Consider the following 25,413-nt stretch of genomic DNA (forward strand, 5'->3'; position numbering starts at 1 on the left):
GTGAAATGTGTCACTCACCAGCTTGATCAGAACCGATTGCTGCTCTGTGCATTGATGAGACTCTCAGCTCTTTAATTCTGTTTCTATTCAGAGTTCTGTCTTTTCTCCTTCCTATCTAATTACCTTTGTATATATCAAAAAAAGACAGCTAATATGATCTCTGGAGAAAAATTGTAATCAAATGGAAATAAAAATGGGAAAACTATCATCTATTTAGTTGGGTTTTTTTGTTTTGTTTTGTTTTTGCTCACAACAAATAATAGTGATAAAAGTCCTAAAGTCTTAGGGACTAGCTAAAAATTCCAGTCCATGGGAACAAGGGTTTTCCTGACAAGGGTTTTCGGGTCCTGCTTGAGGACCGAAAGGAAATCAAAGTGTCCGAATGTGAGGGGTACAGTGGTTAAAATCATGGAGGGAAAATTGGGGATCCTAGGCTCCTGGGGAAGATTTATGATTTCACTGTAAAAGAGACAGAAAGCCACAGGAAGACTTAGAGCTGGAACGGTCTCTTCTTAACTTTGAAAACAATCACTCTGGTAATTGAGAAGATAATAGATTTCAGGGAAGGACAAGAAAAGGGATTTAAATTCAAATGCTGTTGAAATGAGTAACCATGACTTGGACAAGTTTGTAGCCATAAATATGTGAACCCATTAACCCATTAAAGTACCAGGTACTGAGCCTGGATGATTAAGAAAAGCCCTCAGGTAGCCAATAATGATTATCAATATCATTATTACCCTATTATAGCATGGGTCAAAACCTAGAGACAAAAATTCCACAGATGAACCATTGTTTCTTTGGGGTATGTGATGGTTAATTGTTCAAGTCAACTTGATTTTTATTGAGAAAAACCTAGATTTGTTCAGCACACTTCTGGTGTGTCTGGGAGAATGTTTCCACAGACAATTACATTCAAGAGTCTGACCAGCTGAATCCATCAACTTCTTTTCTCCACTTCCTGACTGCCACAGTGTGCACTGTTCTCCCTCACACTCTCCTCCTCATGACTGACTCACACACTGGAGGGGGTGACCTCCTTTGAAATTGTTCTGAGGGATTCTGGTCACCTCAATAAGAAATCCAAGTAATACAGAACCTAAAAGAGACCGCCATCCCCTACAAGGTTTTTAATCATGATTTTGGTTGATCACAAACCTTTAGATGATAACAATCTATTAACTGTAACATGTTAGAATGAATGTCAATGTAGTGTTTTTAAGACAAAGTAGGCATCCAGTCCCTACGGGTCTGTGATTCTTTTCTTGGACTGTTTGCATCAGTCGCATGGGTGATATTTTAGGTAATTTCCATAACCAAACGCCACAGTTTGAATGATTTAAACAACAGAGATTTGTTTTCTGATCATTCTACAAATCGCAGATCAAGGTGCCAACAGATAGATTCTCTTTCTAGTAAGAAATTCCTTCCTAGCCGGGTGGCTCACATCTGTAATCCTAGCTACTCAGGAGGCTGAAATCTGAGTATCAAGGTTCAAAGCCAGTCCCAGCACAAAATTAATCTCTAATTAACCCCTAGAAAACAGGAAGTGGGGCTTGGCTCAAGGGTAGGATGGTAGCCTTCAGCTGAAGAGCTCAGGGACAGCGCCGAAGCTGAGTTCAACCTCCATGACCCACAAAGAAAAAAAGAAAAGCAATTCCTTCCTGACTTACAGAGGGCCACTGTCACCATCTTGCTTTGTGCTCACATGGACTTGCCTTGTGGTTTTCCCATGGGGCAATGGGACAAAACCAGCTCTTAGATGTCTGATCCCATCATGACTGCTCCACCCTTGTGATGTCATCCCAAACTCAGTTATTTCTCAGATTCCCCATCTCTTTCACAATCACATCATGGGTTAGGGTGTCAATATACGTCTTTAAGGAGAGACAATTTAGTTCATAACATGTGTATACGCCCAGCCAAGCTCAGTGTCACCAACACACACCCCCAAAGACTAGCATGACTGGTTTTGGTTTGTTCATGTCTTTGCTGGCATTGCCCCCAGCATCTCTGAATTCTGTTTCCCTCACCCTGTGCAATTTCACAGAAGTGTCCTCTTCACATTTCTTATCCCTTTGGCAGACATGCTAATTCAAGCCCTAAAGCAGAAGAAACTGGTCACTGCCATTTCCCACTTTGCCTGGATTTTTTTTGAGCACACACACACACCACACACACACACACACACACACACACACACACTCAGGCAGGGTGTTGCCTCACCCCTCTGCTGAGAGTGATTCTCCCTCACTTTGATGTCTTCCAAATGTTACCTCATAAATGTTAGAGAACCCATCTGGGGCTAGGGGAGAGCTCCCTGGAAGAGATTGCTTAATCAAATGTCATCTGTGATTAGGGGAGATGGATGGCTTGCAGGAGCACTCCCTGGGAGTTATAGACCAGAGCTCTATAACTGAAGCAGCAGAAGGATGCTCCTTTTGATCCACCCATCTTTTTCAAGTGGGTTCTTTCCCCCTTGGACCTTTCTAAATGTACTCAACTCCTCCCCATCCCCCACCATCTATATGCTTGTTTATTTTCATGTCTTGTAAGGAGTCTTGCATGGAGCCATACCATGAACCAAAAATGATGGCTGAATGAATCCGCAGAGCTCGGAATCAGCTCGCTGAGCCTGGGTTCCAAACACCTACCAAAATAGCTGAACTGGGGAGGATGATACTCAGAGGGAGGAGAGAATGGAACTGACTGATGGAATTGCATCATTCAAGCTGGGAAATGGGGAAATACTATAGGAAGGAACCAAGTCAAAATAGTTGATTTGGAGCCGTGATTTTATTCTATAACTTGTTGGCTAAGGGATTTCCAGGACCTGCCTTAATGTCCCTAAGTCTCAGCTCTCATGAATATCTGTGTTCTTACACATGCAGAGCATTAATGCAGGACTCCGTGTCAGCAAGCAAAGTGACACTGCACAGCTGTGGGAAGCCCCATCCAAGCAGACACAACAGCAGTCTGCCAGCACTGGCTGTCTGCCTGGACCTCACTCTCCTTGAGGGAAACTCAATCCCTTGCTTGATTCTTCATACTATCAAAAATCTTCCTACCATAAAGACTTTATGTGTTTGCTTGTTTTGCAGGGAAGTATTGTATGCATAGGTACGATGAAGTGACAATCCTTTCTGAGTGAATCTACACAAAGAATTATAAATGCTAGTAAATATTTAGGAAAGCAAAGAATGATATCAATCTTCAGCAAACTCTTGCAGAAAAATTTGAGAGAAAAGGATGTTCTCCACATAGTATAACCTGACTATTAAAATCTGGAAATAATTTATAAGAAATCATAATACATTCCAGTATGCTCCATGAATGGGTAGTATACATGTGTGTAAAGTTACTTTCTCATTTCCACAGGTGAGAAAAAAACAAAGCTTGGAGAAGAAACTTTTCCAAAGGCACAGAGCTAAAAAGCAGCAGGTCTAGAATATAAACCTGGGTTTGTGAACTCAAGAACTCCTGCTCCAAGGGACCTCCTTTTAGCTTGATGCCGGAATGAGCTGGAATCCACAGAAATGACTTGCCTACAGGTATGCCTGACTTGCACTTGATGAGGGAGGAAAGTTCTTAAGCCATTCTGATGACAGCCTCATTCCCAGAGCGTAGCAGTCCTTACCACGCTTTCAAGGTTACTTCCAGTTTTGCTCTGCCTAGCCAGAGCATGCTCATCACCACAAGCTAAAGACTCTAGGTCTAAGAAACGTGGTGCCAGTTCAGTTGGAGCCACCAAAGTCACAGATGTTTAAGAATTTTAATTCCTTGCAGACACAGATGTTCTAGAAATGCCCATTTGAAGCCAAATACTGAGATGATCTGACACGTGGCTCATTAATGGCGTAGGCCTCACAACCAGGGCATGGATGTAATTAATTAGATAAGTCACACACGTGAGAATCTCAGGCCCCTGGCACCTTTCCCAGTCTGGGCCTATTTTGTACACTCTCCAGCAACCCCTCTTGAACCTAGAGGGAAACATGCAAGACGGAGACTGAAGTCATTACCAGAATCACCATCTGTCTAGGAGTCTGTCTCCTAGTTTGCTGGTACCACCACGACCTGTATCTGGGGAGGGGGTGACTTCTGTTCTCTTCCATTCAAGTCTAGGATAGGCCCTCCTCACTGAACTCCCCACTGACTGCTTCAGAACATGGATGTAGGACCTTAACTTAACACCCAGCTCTCAGAGTCATCCTCACTATTCACTCAAAGGCAGAGATGAGAAGTGCTGTTGTTGTTCAATGAAATTTAAAAGTGTTCCTAAGAAGATGAGCCCCTCTAAGACCTCAAGGAACCTCAAAATGCCCCAAGTCCACACAATTGTACAAGCTTCCAGAACAAACTTTTCATTAATTTACACATCCCTCTTAAGCACAGAGAACCAGAGATACCCTAGATCTTTCTCCTAGCCTATCATACAACTTTGTATGGCTTCTAACAAAACACTTCCCTCTAGACAGGTACGAGCTCCAGAGAAAGAGGCTGCTCATGGCATAAGAAGGTAGTCTAGAGCATTCTGGGCCTGTGTTTTCATCCCCATCCTCCCCACCCCAGGCAATCATAAGCAACTGTTTGGCCCTCTAGCCACCTCTCAATGGAAAGCCACCTTGCAGTGGAACACTAAGACATGCCAAGAAAACTGTGAGATATGATGTGCTTTTTTTGTCTTTCAGAAGCTAAGTTTGGGGGGTCATTTCTTATGTAGCCATAGGTGACTAACTCTCAGGCCTTAAAGAAGAACTGGGAGGATTTTAGTCCTCTGAAGTGCTCATGGGGAGGCCCTTAGAAATAGGAAGCTGGGAAAGCACAGGAGAGACGAGCAAAGAGAAACAGAGAGCAACACACCTAGAGAAAGAGAGTGCGCCCCACCTCCACGCACTGAGGATTAAAAGTCCTTTAACTGAGGGCCTTTAATTTCAGGGGGAGGAGTCTCCCAAGGGAAAGAAACCCAGTTTCGAGTTTTATCAATTGCTACAGCATTTTCAAACCACCAAGGAACACACAAGTCAAGGAGCATTTTGGCAGAGCACACCCAGAAGTCTTTCACCCTTAAGTTCACAGAATATGGTAGCTTGATGTTGTCATACTCACCTGATGTATATATAATACCATAACATAATTGTGTATATAATAACATCAAGTTATCTTGAGGCAATTCAAGTTTAAGGGGAAAAATCATTTGTGAGTAAAGAAACATCAGATGTGTCTCCATATCCCTCTGAATGATTCTGCCACCCAAGGCAGTTAAAAGCAATTCCAGATGAATGTAGTCATAATACTCAGTGAACATATGTGAACATGCAACCAGGTAACAAGGGAACCAGAAGTGGGCATAGATGGGGGAGAATGAGGGAAGTGTACTGTGGAATTAAACCCTTTGTGCAACTAAAGACAAATAATAAGAATAAAAATGACTCTATTTGTTGCTGTGTCCTTCCCACTGAATAGCTAATGAATATGAACCCATACCGCTTTATACAATAATTGAAACACTACCTGCTCCTCCTTCAGGCCAGCCCCATCAGAGGATTGCACTGCCAGTCTCTGTGGCACCATGTGCAGATATGTGACTTCATTAGCCAGTGAAATGTGAGGGAAAGCAACGAATCCCACGTGCCACTTCAGAGCAGAATGTCCTGCTTCTCCATTCCCCTTTTCCACCTGTCAGGATTTCAGCAACACCTGTCCTGAGGCTGTATGTCTGCCTAGGTCTCTCATCCAGATTGAGGATGGAAACATACAGTGAGCCAGAAATAAAACTACATTTGTAAGTCCCAAAGGCTTTCTATTGGTAAGGGTCATGGATGAGGCAGGGTCACATTATATAGCCCAAGTGGCCCTTGAATTTGTCACCCTTCTCTGCCTCCTGAATGCTGGGACTATAGGCACGTGCCATGCTACTCAGCAAGGTTTTCTTAATTGATTAAAATTTAATCTGTTCATAAGTTATGACATATGCTTTTAATAAATCAAGCTAATTAGGACATCTATTATTTCACATGCCAACCTCGCTTTGTAGCGAGATCCCTTAAAGCCTACTAGGTTAACAATGTTCTAGCGTGCAATGTATTGTTATTAGCTTTCCCTCACTGCATTAGACAATAAGTTAGTCCTCCTCTCTGAGATTTTTGAGGTCATGAATTACAGTAGTATAACAAAGCCTCAACTATAATCATAGTCCAGATTGATTCTTATCTTAGCATCCTGAGCAAAGGCCAAAAAGAACTGAGTGCTCTCTGGGCCAAATATATTTTAGATATTAGCCTGTAAGTCAGGTACCTGTGTCTCTCACCTGGAATCCTAACTACTCACAATTCAAAGCTACTAGAAAAGTCTATGAAATGCTTATCTCCAATTCATCACCAAAAAGCCAGAAGTGGAGCTGAGCCTCAAGTGACAACACCAGCCTTGAGCAAAACAAAGCTTAAGGATATAGTCTAGGCTTTAAGTTCAAGCCCCAAGATTGGCATTAAAAAATAAATATTAGTGGTATAGTTCCTTCCTCAATCAAAGCAGCCTAGTGTAATACCAAGAACTCATGGGATCCCAGCCAGTTAGGAAGCATATCCTAAACTTCAGCTACTTCTTTGCAACGCTAATAAAGTGTTGTAACTGAATACAAACCATACCTTTATTTAATTGGTATTGTTTATTTGTTCATGACTGTATTTGAAGTATATCAATTTCAAAGAAACTTGATGGCCCTGAAATCAGTGAAACATCTTGAAGCTAGAAAATTAAATACCTATTTTTTTGCCAGTCCTGGGCTTAAGCTCAGGGCCTGAGCGCTGTCCTTGGACCTTCTCAAGGCTAGAGCTCAAACACTTGAGTCTTAGCACCATTTTTGGCTTTTTTCTATGTATGTGGTACCGAGGAATCGAACCCAGGTCTTTGGGCATGCTAGGCAAGCACGCTACCACTAGGCCAAACTCCTGGCCCTAAATATCTATTTTTAACATATATGTATCTCATTCTATACACATACAAATCTTTTTAGGGGGGACTCTTGGAGAATACTGCTGTAATGAGCCAGACCCAAATTCAGAGGCCTGGTTCTGCTAGAGATCTATGCCATTGTAAACATGGACAGCTTTCCCTGAACCATAGAAAGAAGTTACACCACAAGGTCCATTCTGCACTAACTTCATGTCATCTGCTGTTCTAAGATTCCTGACCCACTCCTCCCCCAGCTAAGAGAGCTAATACTGCTATGTGTAAAATCATAAAATACTCACGGGGTGGGGGAAGAGAAATTAGCTCAACCGGAGGACAGAGCCTGTTTTGGTTGTACATACATCTCTCTTCCAAAAAGATCCTATCAAAATTATAAAGCCCAAACAAAAATTCAATTTATTTCATTTGCCTTTATGTGTTGCCAACAACTCTTAGTTGAAATTCTCTCATGGATCCAAATGATGTTTCTTCTCTTTCTCCATGGGGTGACTTAGAAGCAAAGAGACTTCGGAGACAGAGGAAGGAAATCATCATTTCACTTATCAGGCAGATGCTGGCTATTAGTTAGCAGTGAATTCCACATTGGTTTATGCCAAGTAAAGGAGTATCTGAGCCTCTGAAGAACCTTCCCCTTTCTACTAATTCCAAGTTTTTAAATCCTTTCAATGCACAAGTTTAAAGGACTCCCATTCTTCAGGAAAATGAACATATGCAAAGCAGGCTCACATCAAAATTATAGAATTGGAGCCTGTAAGGAAATTTGGGAATCATATGGTTCAATAATATTATACAGATGAAGAAATTAAGACCCCCCACCAGCCCCACACCATGCAGCTTAGAAGCAGCAGAACTGGGATGTAAAGAAGGATCAAGTTCATAAGACAGAGTAACAGTGTCCTCTAAATATTGCTTCTATTGCTCGGCTCTATTGGCTGGATTTTTGTTCATGTCTATTACCACCCTGGATTTCAATTGTCCCACTTGTAAAATGGTGACCTGGGTAGGATTCTTCTAGGAAGAATAAACTGCTCTAGCTCCAATTTAGAGGTAGCGATGACTTCATACATTCTGATTCAGTAGTTTCAGGCAGGAGGAGAGGGCATGGTCCAAGATCCTGCATTTCTAACCATCTCCTAAGAGTTCTAACCATCTGCCCCGTCACACTTCTCTGAGTAATCACAGCCTCGAAGAAGGTCAACAGTCAAGGCCCTGAGTTGCAGCAATGAGGTCAGGTTGAGGATGAGGAATGAGTCAATGGTTCCACATGGGTATCACAGGCTATGTACTGGAAACATGCCTCAGACTCCAGGACACGTCCAGATGACCAGCAAGCACTTTGATCCTAACAATGAGAGAAGTAACAAGAAGAAAGAATTGTTGTAACACCTTGCATATCACTGTCATTGCCTGATGAGTAGGAAGCCTCTCTGGTGCAGGAGGAAGGCCATGGATGCATATCTGTGTCCCTCCAAAAACCCAATTGGGTTTAGATGAAGTCACAAGAATGGACCATTCTGATGAGATTAATGCCTGTGTAGAAAGAGATCAATGAGAAGAGTCTCTCTCCCTCCTTCTCCCTCTCCCTCCTCCTCTCTCTCCTTCTTTCTCTCTCTATCTCACTCTCTCCATCTTCCTCCCTCCCTTTTCATCTTCTTTTCCTCTACTTCCTTCTTCCATTTCTTCTTCTTAGTTTTCTTCCTCCTTTTTTCTCTTTTCTTTCTCTCTACCACCCCTCCCATCCTCTCTCTCTCAGACATAGCAAAAAGACAGCCATCAACACATGAGAAAATGGGCCTTCACCAGACTCTAAGTCTGCTAACACTAGATCTTATACTTTCCACAGCCTAGAACTGTGAAAAACAAATGTCTGTGGCTTAATCTTTCAGGCCTATGGCATTAGTTATAGCAATCTAAGCTGACAAAAAACAGAGTGGGGCTGGGTGTGGTGGCTGACACCTGTAATCCTAGCTACTCAGGAGGCTAAGATCTGAGAATTACGGTTCAAAGCCAGCCCAGGCACTATAAAGCCATGAGACTCCAGTTAATCACTAGAAAATGGGAAGTGGAGCTGTGGCTCAAGGGTGGGGCAGTAGCCTTGAGCTGAAGAGCTCAGGGACAGTGCCCAGGACCAGAGTTCACCCCATGACAAAAAAAAAAGAGCAGGTAATATTAACCTCATCATGAAACAGAGATTTGGATCTTGAAGTCTCTTCAATGAGCAAATGAGCAAATGCTCATCAAGGCAAATAGCATCCTCCTGTCGGTGCACCCAGTCCAAGGACACATGGAGAGCGAAAGAGGTGATATTTTACAATGGCATCATGAAAATCAGAATGAACCATAATCTGTACCAGCCAGGTACATAATGCAAATGGGCAGAGGACAACCCTTAGGGCTTTGTGAAGAAGCCAGGGAGTTGCAGAAACACTAGAAACAAAGTATCTGCAGCTATTAGATGCCAGAATATAAAATAAGTAGGACATTCAGCAAGAGACTACTCAGCATAACTCTATAAATAGCAACAAAGGTCTGCAAGCCTTTTTGTGCAAAGAGCCATATATAAGTCTTTCAGGCTTTGGGAGCCATATACCACAACTATCACATATTCTTGTTACTGTTTAATATTTGTGAAAATTATTCTTAACTCACAGACCGTACAAACCACATGAGCTGGGTTTGATCTTGAGTTAATAGCAAAGACTGTATTGAAACTGACTAGATTAAAATTCTGGCTCCATTTACCATTTATCATCAAGTCACTTAACTCCTCTGTATCTCAGTTTCCTCGTTTATAACAGGTAAATAAAATTACTATTTTATTGGATGGTGAGTAAGGATTGAATAAAAGTACGGCTTTCAAATACTTCCTGACATGTATGTATGTACATATATATGTATGTGTATATACATACACACATCACCATTATTACATTTAACAATATGTTAATATATTACATATGTTTGTATTACATATATGTGTCTGAATGCACATATAACTATATGATACAGGTAGCAATAACACAATATATGAATAGTGCCCACTCAAACAATGACTTCCAGTTCCTCTCCTGAGATACTAGTCTATTTCTAAGGGAAAAGGAGGTAGGCTTTGATCTCATTCAGACTCTTCTGGAAAAGTCGGAAGATCCTTTTCTGGTGTGTGCTGTATAACCCTAGTCTTGCCTACTTAATCAACCACAAGCCAGGCAATGGGAAAGCTATCACTCCTGTGTGCATGAAATGAACATAATGTGGAAACAAGATGGGTTTTCATCTACAGCTTTTGTAAACAAGTTAGCTATGCCAAAAATATAATACCCTCTATCTTCCATGCCTAATTAAATTTTTTAAAGTTGTATGAGCAAATGAATCCAAGATTTTAATCAAGTGAGTACATTATAAAGGGAAGGAGGCATTCCGTTGTTTTGCTTTGTTTATTTTAATTCCATTAATAGATAGCTTCAGACCATATGGTTGACTCAACAGCCCATTTCAGGCATGGCTTCAGTTCAAACACCTGCCCTTCATCTAACAGAAGATAAGAGATGTGCTCAAGAAGATGCCAGCTCAGAAAGACAATAATCCCTCTCAGTAAAATCTCCTTGTTGCTGAGAATGCCAGTTTTCAAGGAAAACCAGATCACCAAGTTATTTGAGACCCAGCGCACAAGTGTCTCTACCACCTAGAAGTCACTTCCGGATTAGGCACATGAGAGCGTGAGACTGTGGCATTTATAGTTTAAAAACAGAACTAAAATAAAGCACTAATGAGAATCCTGGGTCTGAAATGTATGTTAATCTATCACCAAGCCCTGCCATTCTTAGGACATCACTGTAGCATTATTTACTACAGCCAAGATATGAAATAAGTCCAGGTACCCTTCAGTGGACAAATGGATGGAGAAAATGTGGTGTATATACATAATAGAATTCAGCCAAAAGAAAGAATGATATTGTACCATGTGCATGGAGGTAGTAAGACTGGGAAAAAATTATATTAAGTGAAGTGAGCCAGACCCAGAGAAACACAGGTTACATAGATTACTTTATTTGTGGAAGCTAGAATGTGCCTATAAATCTATAGGTAAACACACTGAGCGGTAAGAAAGGGGTTACAACTAAACTAGCTGAAGTGCAATAGACTTTATGGAGAGGGAAAATGGTGTAATTCCTTAGAAAGTCTAAGTCAAAGCCCAACAAAGTAAGTACCAGGAAATGAGTACTTGTAAGAGGAGAGGGTGGGGCCAGGTAGAGAGGAGGAGAAGAATGAAGAGAGAGAAGAACAAAGTAGAAGAATGAAGGGAAAATGCAGGCAAGATTCATTGTATATATCACAGAATCGAGAAATATAAGGGATGAGGTGAGTCCAAAGGGGGTGAAGAGGTTGAAGGGATTACAGAGATAAAGCTGCATTGTATACATTAAATTGCTTTGCTAAATGGCAAAAAAAAAAAAAAATTCAGTACACAACCTAAACTTTAAGAAAAGTAAGGGAAGGGTCTGGGGGGAGGGGGTGAGAATGTTGAAAGGGATGACACACGTATTCATAAACTGCTCTGTTGAGTGGCAACTCCTTTGTACCACCACTTAAAGGTAATAAAAAGTATTCAAACAAGCCAACATATGCTGAGTCTCAACATTCATTCTCTGTTTTAATTTATTTTCTACCATTAATTTTAAAAAGGGTTTTGATTCAAGCAGTCAATTTATACGTGTGGGACATCTTCACTTCTGTTACCACTTTCCTCATTCTTCCCCCTCGCCCATCTATTCCAATCACAGCCATCCCTTCATTTCATTCTCATGAATGTGCTTTGAGGATTGTGACTATATTCACACACAATCCCTCACTTCCTTATCTCTTCCCTTTTTTCATTCCCACCCCTTCTCAAAGAAGACACATTTCAGCCTTCTGCTTTTCATTTGGTTATATTGTCTGTTAACTGTTCAAAGGGGAATTGTTCACTCTGGAAATCCACCCTTCAGCATGCAATACTTCAGTCAGCGTGATCATGTAAATAAGTGGATGGCCTTGTGTGCGTTCTCATATACGTTTATATTTTAGATGTAGCCTCCACATTTGAAGGAAAATATGCATCCTTTGTTCCTCTGAGCCTGACTTACTTCATTCTACATATTTCTTCAAGATCCACCCATTTCCCTGCTATTGACATAATATTATCTTCTCTGATGTATTAATAAGATTCCACTGGCAACCATGCCATATTATCTTGATCCATTCGTAGGTCATCTAGGTTGTTTTTGTAAGTTGGCTGTGGTGAATGGTGTAGCTAGGTTTGTAGGTAAGCATAGGTATGCAGATATCTTTATTATATCCTGATTTCCAGTCTTTGGGATAAATGCCCAAGAGTGGTATCAGTGGATCATTGAGTAGGATAGTCATAATCAAGAATACACACAACAGCCAGGTGCTGTGGCTCATGTCTGAAATCCTAGCTACTAAGGAGGCTGAGATCTGAGATGGCCTTTTTGAGGCCAGCCTGGGCAGGAAGGTACATGGAAGATTCTTATCTCCAGTTAACCACTGAAAAACCCAAAGTGGAACTGTGGTTCAAAGTGGTAGAGCACTAGCCTTGAGGAAAGGGATTGCACCTAGACCCTGAGTTCAAGCTCCACAACCAACAACAACAAAAAAAAAGAATACACACAACAAAAGCTGGCAAGTATGTGAGGGAAAGGAACCCTATTACTTTTTTAGTAGGAGCACAAATTAGTGTGATGACTATGGAAGATAGATTCCTTAAAAAAAAAAACTAAAAGGAGAAATCAACTTTTACTTTGCAGTGTTAAAATAATCTGACAATTGCTGAATATCAACTATGTGCTGGCATCATGTCAGTTCTTTATAGATCAACTCATCTTGTGTGAACAGCCTTGTGTGGCAGAGTCATCCTTTCATGGGTCTAGTGTGGTTTGGATGTGGTTTGTCTATCATCTGTGGGTCCAGCATTTGTTCTTTACAAGGAAGCTACTTAGAGGTCAATTAGAGGCTGCTTGAAAGAGCTTAGCTTATAGAAGGAGGATGTTTCCTTCTAAGTTAGGCTTCTCCAAATGCAAAGCATTTTTACTGTTTATTTTCGGCAATACTTGGTGGTCAATGGAAAATGGCATCTTCTTATGGGAGGCTTCCTCCACAACCCAGTCTAGTATGTACAGCTCTCTTGTGACATATAATCACACCGAAGACACCTGGTCCTGGATCTCACACCTGAGGGGTTATCTGAGGTACCTCTTCTTCCTCTCTTCTCCTCAGGGATTCTCCATAGAGGCTCAGGCCCAGCCACTGGGGTTATAGCTGATCCCATATCTGCCATGTCTGTGCTCTTTGGAGCTCTATTAATCATTACTAATTAATCTTCTTACTTCTCCACTGACCTAGTAATAATTCTTTAAAGTAAGACTTTCTTAATTTCATTATGTGTGTTGTCTATCTCCTCACTGTATCCTGACTATACTATTCTCCATCTTTAAGAGTCCTAAGAAGTAATTTACATAAATATTGATGGATCTGTCCAGGATAGAATGAATGGAACAGTGAAAAAAAATCGTTGCTCAAGATTTTATTACTGACTAGGTGCCAGTGGTTCACACTTGAAATTCTAGCTACTCAGGAGGCTGAGATCTGAGGATCATGTATCAAACCAGCCCAAAAGGGAAGTTCATAAGACTCTTATCTCCACTTAACCACCAGAAGAGGAAATGTGGCTCAAAGTGGTAGAATGCTAGCCTTGACCAAAAGAACTCAGTTCAAGCCCCATGCCTGGCCAAAAGGAATTTTTTAAGGTTCTGTTGCTGGAATTGAGGCCTATAAGGGATGAAAGAAAGTCAAAAGGCCAAATGCAAATATCTACTGAATGCCCTTTCTACCAGTCCCTTGTACACATTAACACAAAACCTAACCATATCTCTGAGAGCAAAGTAATGTGACTACCAATTGTATATAAAGCAACTGAAGCCCTCAGAGGTTACAGTACCTGTACATCTATCTATGTGACATACAACTAGCACTACCTGATTCTTCTACCTGATGGTGCCTTGTCAATTACATCTATCTTGCTTAGAAGTATTTATTTATACACCAAGCCTTTCTTATTTGCAATACTAGGTATTACTTACCCTTGTTACTTTCATAGCAATTAGCAGGATTAACAATCAACACAGAAAACACATATGTGTGCTTTCACACACACACACACACACACACACACACACACACACACACACACACACACAGACATTCACCAGTCTGTGTCCACTTCAATCATTACTGCCTCAGGGAAACCAACAACTAAACGCTTTGCTACCAATATTACACGAATGGACTCCGCACTGACTTTTGAACAGTTATATAATTTTCCTTCCTAGTACACTTACTTTTCATGTATGTATCTTTTTCTTCCTCTCATTTATCTTAAATATATATTTGTTCTCTGTTGCTGTTCCTTATGAGAAAACATAGATATCAAAGCTAGTGATTAATTAATGATTACGTAATTCAACACCCACCTCATCAGCTCTTCAAGCACTGGGAGCTAGATATGGAGCTATGAGAAAAGGCAGACTTAGCTCTCACTCTCATGGAGCATCCAGAACAACTGGAGAGATTGGCTCTGGGCTCACTGATACCTGTGAGTTGAGTGGTAAGAAAATAGAAGAGACCTGATGCTGGAATGATCCCAAAATGCCAAGCATCTCCCTTTGTGCATAGAACCTTTCGTGAGCAGTACCTTCTACACAAGATGCTCTGTGGAAAGGTCTTGATCAGAGCGTCAAGCAAGTCACTAAGGAGCATCAGATCACAGTCTCCTTAAGTGGGAAATCTACCACCTTCCATGACTCATGGAACCCTTGGAACCTACTTCTGGGTCTAGAGAAGAAGTGGGAGTGAGTTTATCCCTTTTTCTTGAGTATTTTACTCAGTTTCTATCGCCTAGCTTGCTAACTGGACAAGTCTCCTTCCCACTGAGCGATTGATAACACATGTAAGGCAACTGTAAAGTGAAATGTCAAGACCTCAAAGACTCATCACCTCTGCAAAATTGGTTAATACTTCCAACCTCGGGACCCAGGCACCACTGAAATGAGTGATGAGCAAGTCTGTGGCTCTTTCGGAAAAACAAGATACTAAGCACACTAGAAAGCAGAAGATCCAGTATCAAATTTATGATCCAGCATGCAAGCTTTGGGCTAAGAGCCAGATTCTCCTGAGTAAACTTATTTCAATTTGACACTTATTTTAAGTATCATTCTCTGACTTCCTTTTGGAAGAGAAGGATTTGCTGCCAGTAGCATTAGACCACAATGTCCTTGGCTCTGTCAACTCCAACAAGAATGAGGCTCTCTAGGTTTCTGCCATAGTTCTAGCACGTAGCAAATGTATATAGACTACAGCAAATTGATGTTCAGAGGAAGGAACTAGGCTCCTGCTGAGAAACAGATTGAAGAGCAGATTATATACCACACCCAACTTGCCATTAATGAGAAGAAGATGCCCGGCAGGATACTATTAGTCTTTCATCACTATACTAATATTTGTCATGTGCCCACTATTCCCAAGACGCATCAAGAAGAAGGAAATGGGCTCAAAGAACAAAAGGGAAAGAAAGGGCAATAGACAAGAATGGAGCATTGCTGAGCTAGCTCTCACAGTTTACTTCATTTTAGTTAATCCTCACTCCCACAACACATGCAGAAAATGAGATTTAGGAAGGTTGACAAGTTGGGCAAGATCACACTGATGGTTAATGTGAGAAGTGGGATTTAAATAACTGTTAGATTTTTGTTACCACCTTCATCTCCATATGAGATTGGTTTTCTACAACGCAAGTAAAATGCTGAACTCCGTGATTCTTCTTCAAGTTTTAGGGAATAGGAAGAAAGAGCCTGTGTTCTGAAAACCCCGAAAGCAAATTTAATGAGCATCTGCTTTATATGTGACCTTTGTTAAAAAAAACTTAGGGAACAGGAAGTCAGCAAGTGACAAAAGGTGTGACAGGCAACTACAGAAATCAAGCGTGAAGCCTCTTACCACCAACTTGCACTTCTGTACTCACTCGTTTACCCACTTATGTAAGTACCTGAGGGTACACAAGGAGCTTTGGGACATAAATTTGTAGTTAAAACAACAATCAATATGAAAAAAAAAACAATCAAACCATTAGCTAGCGGGTGGCCACTGCCTATAATTTTAGCTACACTAGAGGCTAAGATCTAAGGATCTCAGTTCAAAGCCAGCCCTGGCAGGAAAGACTCTTATCCCCAATTAAACAACCAAAAAAAAAACCCAGAAGTGAAGCTGTGGTCTAAGCAGTAGAGCACTACCCTTCAGCAACAAAGTTGAGAGATAATGTTCACACCCTGAGTTCAAGCTCCAGGATTTGCACACACAACAACAACAATTAACTGTGTTAAATCCAAGTTGCAGTATAGCAAAGGTAAAGGAAAGGGGTTGATGAGAGTTTGAGTTCAGGGCAGTCTGTTCTAGATTAGTATTAAGATAAATCTCTCCAGGAAACTGACATTTAGAGTAGCTCCTGAGGGATGACTACCATTTTGCAAGAAATATGGACTAAGTGTGTCCAGGCAGAATGAGCACAATCCAGATGGCCTCTCATGTGTCAGATAGTTGAGCAGCTCTCAGCTAAGGTGACAGGGCAGCTGAGCCATGTGTCTCACATCATGTCATAAGCTGGTCTAAGAGTAGGTGCAGAGAGCAAGAGAAGACACACTCCAAAGTACAAGCATTTTACAGCCTCCACTTCCATGACATTCTCTATTGGTCATCGGCCACAAATCACATGACCCAGAGTCAAGCTGAGAGGACAGGATAACAGGATACGAAGGACAGTGAACAAGTTCAAAGCTACTAGTGAAGAAAAGTACAATGCAAGGCCAGAAGGGATACACTTAGCCTACCTGAGGAAGATAGGTGATCCTGCCCAGGGCTAAGAATCATCCAAATTCAACCTGAAAATTGTTAGGCATTAACTCCATGCAATAAGAGTTACTACTGGAGCCAGCGCAGTGGCTCACGCCTGTAATCCTAGCTACTCAGGAGGCTGAGATCTGAGGATCAAGGTTCAAAGCCAGCCCGAGCACAAAAGAACCTGGGACTCTTATCTCCAATTAACCCCTAGAAAATGGGAAGTGAGGCTTGGCTCAAGAGTAGAGTGGTAGCCTTGAGCTGAAGAGCTTAGGGACAGAGCCCATGCCAAGTGCAAGCCCCATGACCCACACACACAAAAAAAAATAGCTACTAATGGTTGGGAAATATTCCTATCTCCTGTGACTAGGAAAGAAAGAAAAATATCTTCCTGGAATAAGCTTGTCTAAAAGTTTGGAAGAGAAGTAAGAATGCTATGTAAGGAGATTAAAGGTGTCTGATACCATTAGATAATACAATGTGACAATATAATATATTAATATAATATGATGGAAGTGGCTATGAATAAAATTTAAAAGACAAAAATGGATCATATCACAAGGGTTGAAAGCTGAGGATAGAGATTCAAAGCCAGCCAAGGAAGGAAAGTCCATAAGACTCATTGCCAGTTAACCACCAGAAAACCAGAAGTGAAGCTGTGGCTCAAAGCCTTGTAACACTAGACTTGAGCAAAAGAGCTCAGGGACAGTGCCCAGGCCTTGAATTCAAGCCCTACAACTGAAAAAAAAGAACAAAGAGAAAAAGAGGGAGAGAAATAGAGAAAGAAAGAAAGAAAGAAAGAAAGAAAGAAAGAAAGAAAGAAAGAAAGAAAGAAAGAAAGAAAAAAGAAAGAAAGAAAAGAAGGAAGGAAGGAAGGAAGGAGGAAGGAAGGAAGGAAGGAAGGAAGGAAGGAAGGAAGGAAGGAAGGAAGGAAGAAAGGGAGGGAGGAAGAGAGGGCAAGGGAGGGAGGGCAAGAAAGGGAGAGAGGGAGAACAAGGAAGAGAGGAAGGGGAGAGTGGAGGGGAAGGGGAAGAAAGGGAAGAAACTGGCTACAGTAAATGTGGAGCTATGTGTTCAGCTTTTAGATAAAACAAAAATAAAGTTCAAAGGACTTCATAAAATAATGTGTGTGGAAAAGATGAGTCAAAACAATGATGAAGGAGCCAGGAGTTTGGTCTACTGGTAGAGTGCTTGGCTAGCATGCACGAAGACCTGGGTTAGATTCCTCAGTACCACATACATAGAAAAAAGCCAGAAGTGGTGCTGAGGCTCAAGTGGTAGAGCTCTAGCCTTGAGAAAACCCAAAAGACTGAGCTCAAGCCCAAGACTGGCAAAAAAAAAAAAGTGAAGATTCTCACTTGGGAAAACTGGGTAACAGAAAATGACATGTACTGCCAAAGATAGCATAGGAAAGTAGAATAATCGGGATGAGGGATGCGTATCACTTTGGCTATTTTGAATGGGAATTCCCCATGAAATAAGTACGTGGGCATAATAGGCACCTCTGATGAAAGAGAGATGTGAGAGATGAGAGATATGAATTTAGAATTGGTAAGTGCAGCCATCCGGGGAAATAGGCTCAACCCATCCAAGCATATGCAAACAGAAAAGGGTGAGCTATAATATGAAGCCTGGACACCAAGTAAGTGGAGCCATAGGAGACAAGGCCTTTCCCCTAATGGTGGTGAGAAGGTAGGAGCTGATAACAAGACAACAGAATGAATGCTGAGGGCAAGTGTATAGATGAAGAGTCTTGTTATGTGAGGAAGAACCCAAAGGAAAATCTTTGGCCACAGACCATGGAAAGACCGGCTTACAATTAACGTTAGCAATACAAGAAAATTGGCTTGATCACAGAAGAAAATGCAGGAAGCAAGTGAGAGAACTATTTCAGCAAGTTTGGTTAGGAAGAAAAAAAAAAGAGTAGAATGGATGATTAAAGGATGGTGACTAGTGGGTATTAACCACTTTAATTAATGGGCTTCATTGTGATATTTAATACATATGCAAATAATGTACTTTGATCATATTTACCCTCATTTTCCTCTGTTTGTTCTTACTCTCCCTCTTATTCACTTCCATGTCCCCAGAAGTCTCCCTTTTACTTTCCTGGCTGTTCTTTTCTCAAAGTTAGCATGGAGAAAACTGGAATACCTGTCTGTCTGACAGGTATTTCATTTAACATGATGATCTGAAGGTCTGTTTTGATGCAAGTGATATAATTTCATTTTCTTTTATGTCTAAATAAAACTCCTGTGTAAATAACTAAACACACACACGCATACAATCTTAGCTATTAAGAATAAATAAGAATGACCTATAGACACATGAAGAAATGCTCAACATATCTAGCCACACCAGAAATGTAAATCAAAACAACTTTTGAGATTCCATCTCACTCCAGTTAGAATGGCCACGATCAAGAAATCCAATAACGACAGATGCTGGCGGGGATGTGGCCAGAAGAGATCACTACTACACTGTTGGTGGAAGTGCAAACTCATTCAACCGCTATAGAAAGCAGTATGGTGGTTCCTCATGTTCCAGCAATTCCAATCCTTGGCATTTACCCAAATGTCCAGAAAGAAGAACATACTAAAGCCATTAGCACAACAATGTTCATTTCCGCACTATTTACCATAGCAAAGATATGGAACCAACCCAGATACCCCTCAGTAGATGATTGGATCAACAAGATGTGGTATTTATACACAATGGAATTCTGTAATGCCATAACAAAGAATGATATCACCCCATTTGTAAGGGAATGGAAAGACTTGGAAAAACTCATCTTAAGTGAAGTAACCCAGTCCTAAAGGAGCATAGGCTCAATGGTTTCCCACATTTGTAATAATTAGTGTGCATCTGGGAATCTCCTAGCAGAGGATTACCTAGTTCAAAACCTAGGTACATAAGGTCATATAGGAGGAGACTAAATAAAAGGCTCTCTAGGATATGGAAACAAGAGCTTTATCTTGTGTAAGTGTTCTCACTGTACTATGTTATTTCTCTTCTCTTGTTTTACCCTTTGGTTAATTTCATATTGTTACTGTATCTGACTTTGTTACCTGGTATATTGGGTATATTGTGTACACGTCTATTTATTTATTTGAAATAGGAAAGGGAAGGAGGAAAAACAAGATGATTGGGAGGGGTAGGGGGAAAGAAATGGAGAAAAAACATGAGAAGGAATATCAATGTGTGAGAAATAATGCACCTACTACCTGACGAATGTAACCACTTTATATATTACCCCAAAAATAAAAAATAAAAAATAAGAAAAAAAGAATAGTGCTTTTATATACATAACTGTGAAGAAAGCTCCACAGCAAGCTGACTTTGATTCTGTTGCATATATGCTCAAAAGTAGTATGTGGATCACATGGAAGTTTTATTGACTATGCACAGGACGCTCCATACAGATTCTCATAGTAGCTTCCCTAATTTACATTCTTACCAACAGTGTAGAAGGGCTCCTTTCGCCACATCCTTACCAGCATTTGTCATTGTTTTCTTTATAATAGCCATGCTAACTGTAAAGATCTCACTGTAGTTACTTTGCATTTCCCTGATAGATAATTAGAGTGAACTTTTTCCATATGTGTACTGGCATTTGTATTTCTTCATTCAATAGGTATCGGTTCAGATCGTTTGCTCATATAATTCATTGGACTGTGGTTTTCTTCATATTTAGTTTTTACATTTTTTAATGTGTTCTGGGTATTAGTGTTCTATCAAACGAGTATTTAACAAAGTTATTCTTCCATTCTGTAGGCTATCTTTTCACTCCAGCAGCCATTTCTTTTACTGCATAGAAGCTTTTTAATTTGGTGCATTGATTCATTTTTAAGGTCCTTGACATGTTGAAATGTTAATGACAAATCCAGAACCAAAGAAAAGTATAAAACACAGAAAAAAGAGATTATTAGTTGGTTTTCTTGAAGGGCAATTACATTAGACTTATTCCCTCTGGGTCATTCTCTCCCAACTTCATCTCCACCAGCCGTAGACCTTTTGTCTGACCTTACTGTGTACAGTGATCAGATTCTAAGACTACACAAACCACAACTGCCTGGTCCAGACCGCCCCACTCCAGCTAGTAGCCCTCATTTCTCTGAGTTTACTGATCATGTCTTCTCGGGCTGCCTGATGGGAAAGCCTATTCATCACTTTAAACCTTGCTATGTGAACTGGAAGAGAATAGTCTGCTGACAAATTGCCCAAGGAACAGCACCACCCAAGGAAACAAAACACCCCTCCTTCCACTGCCCACACATCCCAGCCTCCTCCCCCACCCCAACCCACCCCTGCCCCTCCACCCCATGATATCTCCCATTTTCATCACTTGAAAAGCGGTCCTGCAGAAACCACACTGCAGCACTAAAAAGCTGGACAAAAACATTGTGTTGTAAACAGAGTACAGATGCCAAAATGTGTTCACCCTATTTGTATGTAATGAATGAAGACCAGAAGGAGCAGTCATTATGGCCTCTGAGCATGTAGGGGAAAGACAAAAAAGAAGCAAACAATGCTTCGCACTGCGCATTTGTGTGGTTTGATTGCAATCTTTGTTTCTCATTCTGGTTGTTTATGGATAATAGTGATTTTTGTTTCCTTAAGGGTAAGCTGAACAAAACGATGCATCTTGAAATGATCATTTATTCTGCAGAAAGGGAATGGGATAGAAACCTAAAAGCCCATCCTGCAGCCTTTATTCCAACTTCCTTTTGTATTTATAGGATTTGCCAAAACGTATTTAATCCTATAAAACCCTGAGATGTACATTATTTTTTTGGCTCATGTAAAGACAGCCTTGCTCGCCTGGAAAAAGATTCCACGTATCTTCCATTTCTAAAGCAAACTTCTCAGAGTGGCCTGGTTGGGTAGAGCCAGAGAAAACACACAAAGGCAGGTTCAGGGATCTGTTTCAGATGGCCCAGCCACATAGGGCATGGCCAGGGAAAGGGCCACAGGAAGTTGGAAGAAATTCTACCAAGTGATAGTTAGCTATGGACTATGACTATGGCTGCCAAAACCCATTCCTAGCAGGGAGAAGAAACTGTGTCCCAAAGAGCCATCTGAGTCCCAGGAATGGTGACCCTTCTCTGAGGAAGTCATTTGCTATCCCACATGGACCCTCCACAGAAACTCACATGGGAAGATTCTTCAGGCTCATTAGCCCTACTCAAATTCACTCAAACCCATTAGCAGACATTCTGTACACTGATGGAGCCCCAATCCTGTCCTGCAGAGAATCACTTTGCCATGTCTCCCTGATGCTGGTACAGAACAGGATTCTCTTCCAGCCCTCAAGCCCTGCTGGAACTCCATTTTTCTCTCCTGAAAAAAAATAAAATAAAATAAGGGGCCAGGAGTGTAGCCTAGTGGTAGAGTGCTTGCCTAGCATACATGAAGTCCTGGGTTCGATTCCTTGGTTACCACAGGCATAAAAAAAAGACGGAAGTAGTGTTGTGGCTCAAGTGGTAGAGCACTAGCCTGAGAAAACTCAGTGCTTAGGCACTGAGTTCAAGCCCTACTACTGACAAATAAATAGATAAATAAATAAATAAATCTATCTTAGGAAAGATTGAGGGTAAAGGGTGATATTATCTGAAACGAAATGTATTGATTACCTGATTTATGTAACTGTAACCTCTTTGTACATTACCTTCATAATAACAATAAAAAATAAAATTTAAGAAAAAAATTCAAGGTGACAGCTACTTGGTGACTGTGCTGTCCACTTGTCTATACCAGGATGGCCTTGGGATTAATATAGATATAATCTCTGTCCTTCCTTCCCGTCCTCTCATGCTCAGCTTTTCATTCCATTTCTCTTCTCTGTGACTCTGACATGAAGGAAGTTTTTTCCCCCCTTACTTTGTTCCCGTGCCTCATCAGCCATATTAAGGAAATTGTATTCCTTGCCCTACAGGACTATGTGAGATCAAGTTTCAACAACAAATTTATGCATCTAAAGCCCTAAGCCATGCAATTGACCCACAACTATACCATGAATATCAATAGCCATTGTTTTCCTACTTATTTTTGTGAACTCTGTTCTTTTGCTACTTTTCCCTGGTAATCATCAAACCCCTTCAGGGCAGAGATTGCATATCATTCTCTCTCTCTTCCCACAATGATAAGCACTATGTATTATGGATTTACATTTAATTAAAAAAAACTGCATCCAAAGAAGAAGGAGAAAAGTAGAAAAAAGGGGAAAAGGGAGAAGTGAAGGGGAAGAAACGGAATAAAGGGAGAGTAGGCAATGAAATTAGCTCATGTCTATAATCAGAATAGCATTAAGGACATCTAGATCTGCCAAAGCAAACACAATAACAAGCCACAGAAAGAACAGTCCTGTGTGAAACAGAAATGTACCAAAGCTAGAACTACTCAGCTGAGACTCTACCACTAACCAGCCATGCCACCTCAGCCAAGTTCTTCACGTTACCTAGTGAGTGTTCAGACCTTCTAAAGGAAAATGGCAAACAGCTTGATCATGAGGTTGCTGATATCTGGGAAGGTCTCTACCGTAATGTAATTATGACCTTCTGGAAGCAGGCCAGTAGTGTTATGGAGAATTCAGTGAAGAGCAAACTTGTCAGTATAAAGGTCTGTGGGTGGAGCAGCCAGACCTAGAATGTGATGGTGATCACACAGAGAAGGCGGGAGAGAAACACAAATAGAACACAGGGAGGGCATAATGGAGCCAGTGAATGAAACTCATAGACATCACTGACCACTTTCTGGGCATCAGACATGGTGCTTTGTTTACAACTCTAAGTTGAATGTGTGTGTGTGTGTGTGTGTGTGTGTGTGTGTGTGTGTACATATATGTATGAAAAAGAGGAGAGTATAATTTAGCCAGTGTCTTTAGAGCCCATAAGTCAGATGGGAAAGAATGAGAAAATTCACAAATCATTGACATCTTAGCTATGTAAGAAGGGAAGGGCTGCAGATAAAGTCATTAAGAACCACAGAGCAAAATGGTCAACTTCACAGGAGAAAAAGTGTTAATGGGGCCCTTATATGTTAAATTGTGAAGCTATTGATAAACTTTGATGACTAGAGCCAAGAATTTTATTTTATTTTCCTTTTTTTTGCCAGTCCTCAGTTTGAGCTCAGGATCTGAGCACTGTCCTTGGACTTTCTCAAGGTTAGAGCTCTACCACTTGAGCCTCAGCACCATTTCTGGCTTTTTTTCTGTATATGTGATACTGAGGAATTGAACCCAGGTCTTCGTGCTTGCTAGGCAAGCACTCTACCACTAGGCCAAACTCCCGGCCCCATAGAGCCAAGAATTTTAAAGAGGAGGATTTCTTCCAAGAAAAGTCTGATTACAATTTGATCCTGCCTTTCTTCTATATTTTAATATCTCCCTGCCTTTCCTGTCAGAAACTAAATACAGCTCCTTTTCCAAACTTTTTTCGCGTCTCCTACTCCAGTATACCCATAGTCTCTGGCTTTTGAATCTTGCTAGCTCTGATTCCTCATCAATTGCCTCAAAAATGTGTATCAAGTAAATGAACTGGGCTAGCAAGTCTTTGCCTGGCTTGCCAGGAGCCTCATACATGTCATATAGCAGGAGATGGCCCAGGGAAGGGTAACCTATTCTGAGAATAAGGGAAATACACTAAACCCATGTGCCTTTCAGTGTATCATTTGCATCTTTTACTCTTCCCTTCTTCTAGAATATTCTAGTTTTCCACATTCATCTAGCTTTTACTTCTTTTCTTCCATTAGAACCAAGCCTACATGTCTTCTTGGGATTCCTTCTCTTCTATAACCCCTCAGTCTAAGATAAACAGCTTTCTAATATCTTGTCCATTTATGGCAGAGAACTCATCTCAGTTTACAAGTATTCCTTCATCAATGTAATTACTTAACAGCCCTCCCACTATACTGTAAGATCCGTATGGACAAAGAGTTGTCTCTTCTCCTTGCCCAGCATCTTGTGCAATAACAGATGTATATGGACTCAACACATGTTTGTGGAATTTATAAGAAAATGAACTCATACTGTCAGATAAGAAGATTTCTAGATTATTCCAAAAGCACAGAGGTAACAGCTGTTCAGAGGTTAAGATCCTCACTGTCCTGGTCCCAGAATTTGGGGCTGAAGTGATGATAGTGGTTATTTCATCTACTCTGCAATTGAACCAGGAAACATTACACAGTATCAATTACTACTATCTGGACACTATTCATATGCTTAACTCCAGAGATGTATATTGAGACATCTCTAAATTAATATCCAAAGGTCCAGGAACTTCTCAGATGAGCAGACTCAACATGAATACAAATGACATTTTTAATCACTAAAAACCAAGACTAGATGAGTTAATATGTCAATCACTCCTTGGAGAATATGATCAAAGTAGACTCTCAATATGGAACAGAAGACTCCAACAATGCCAGCATTACATATAATAGTCCCTCCCATACATCCTCTGAAGAAATAAGATGCCTGCAAAGAGCAAGTCATTCAAAAGT

At 40.9% G+C, this 25,413-nt stretch overlaps 1 long non-coding RNA gene across 2 annotated transcripts in view; it reads right to left on the reverse strand.

Moving 5' to 3' along the window:
• LOC150059195 (uncharacterized) overlaps positions 1–23,500 on the reverse strand; it is a 38,233-nt gene extending 14,733 nt beyond the window's left edge. The window contains exons 1-3 of one of the 2 annotated variants that reach the window (XR_016536609.1): positions 23,372–23,500; positions 22,068–22,254; positions 20,360–20,768 (exon numbers count right to left, since the gene is read on the reverse strand). This is a non-coding gene — a long non-coding RNA (uncharacterized LOC150059195). Of the gene's footprint in view, positions 1–20,359; positions 20,769–22,067; positions 22,255–23,371 lie in introns of those variants that run through there. The other variant, XR_016536608.1, reaches the window with a different exon arrangement.
• Between the last annotated feature and the right edge of the window lie 1,913 nt (positions 23,501–25,413).

The sequence above is a fragment of the Megascapheus bottae genome, chromosome 9 (genome assembly GCF_031878675.1).
Source record: "Megascapheus bottae isolate mThoBot1 chromosome 9, mThoBot2.hap1, whole genome shotgun sequence".
NCBI classification, from domain to species: domain Eukaryota; kingdom Metazoa; phylum Chordata; class Mammalia; order Rodentia; family Geomyidae; genus Megascapheus; species Megascapheus bottae.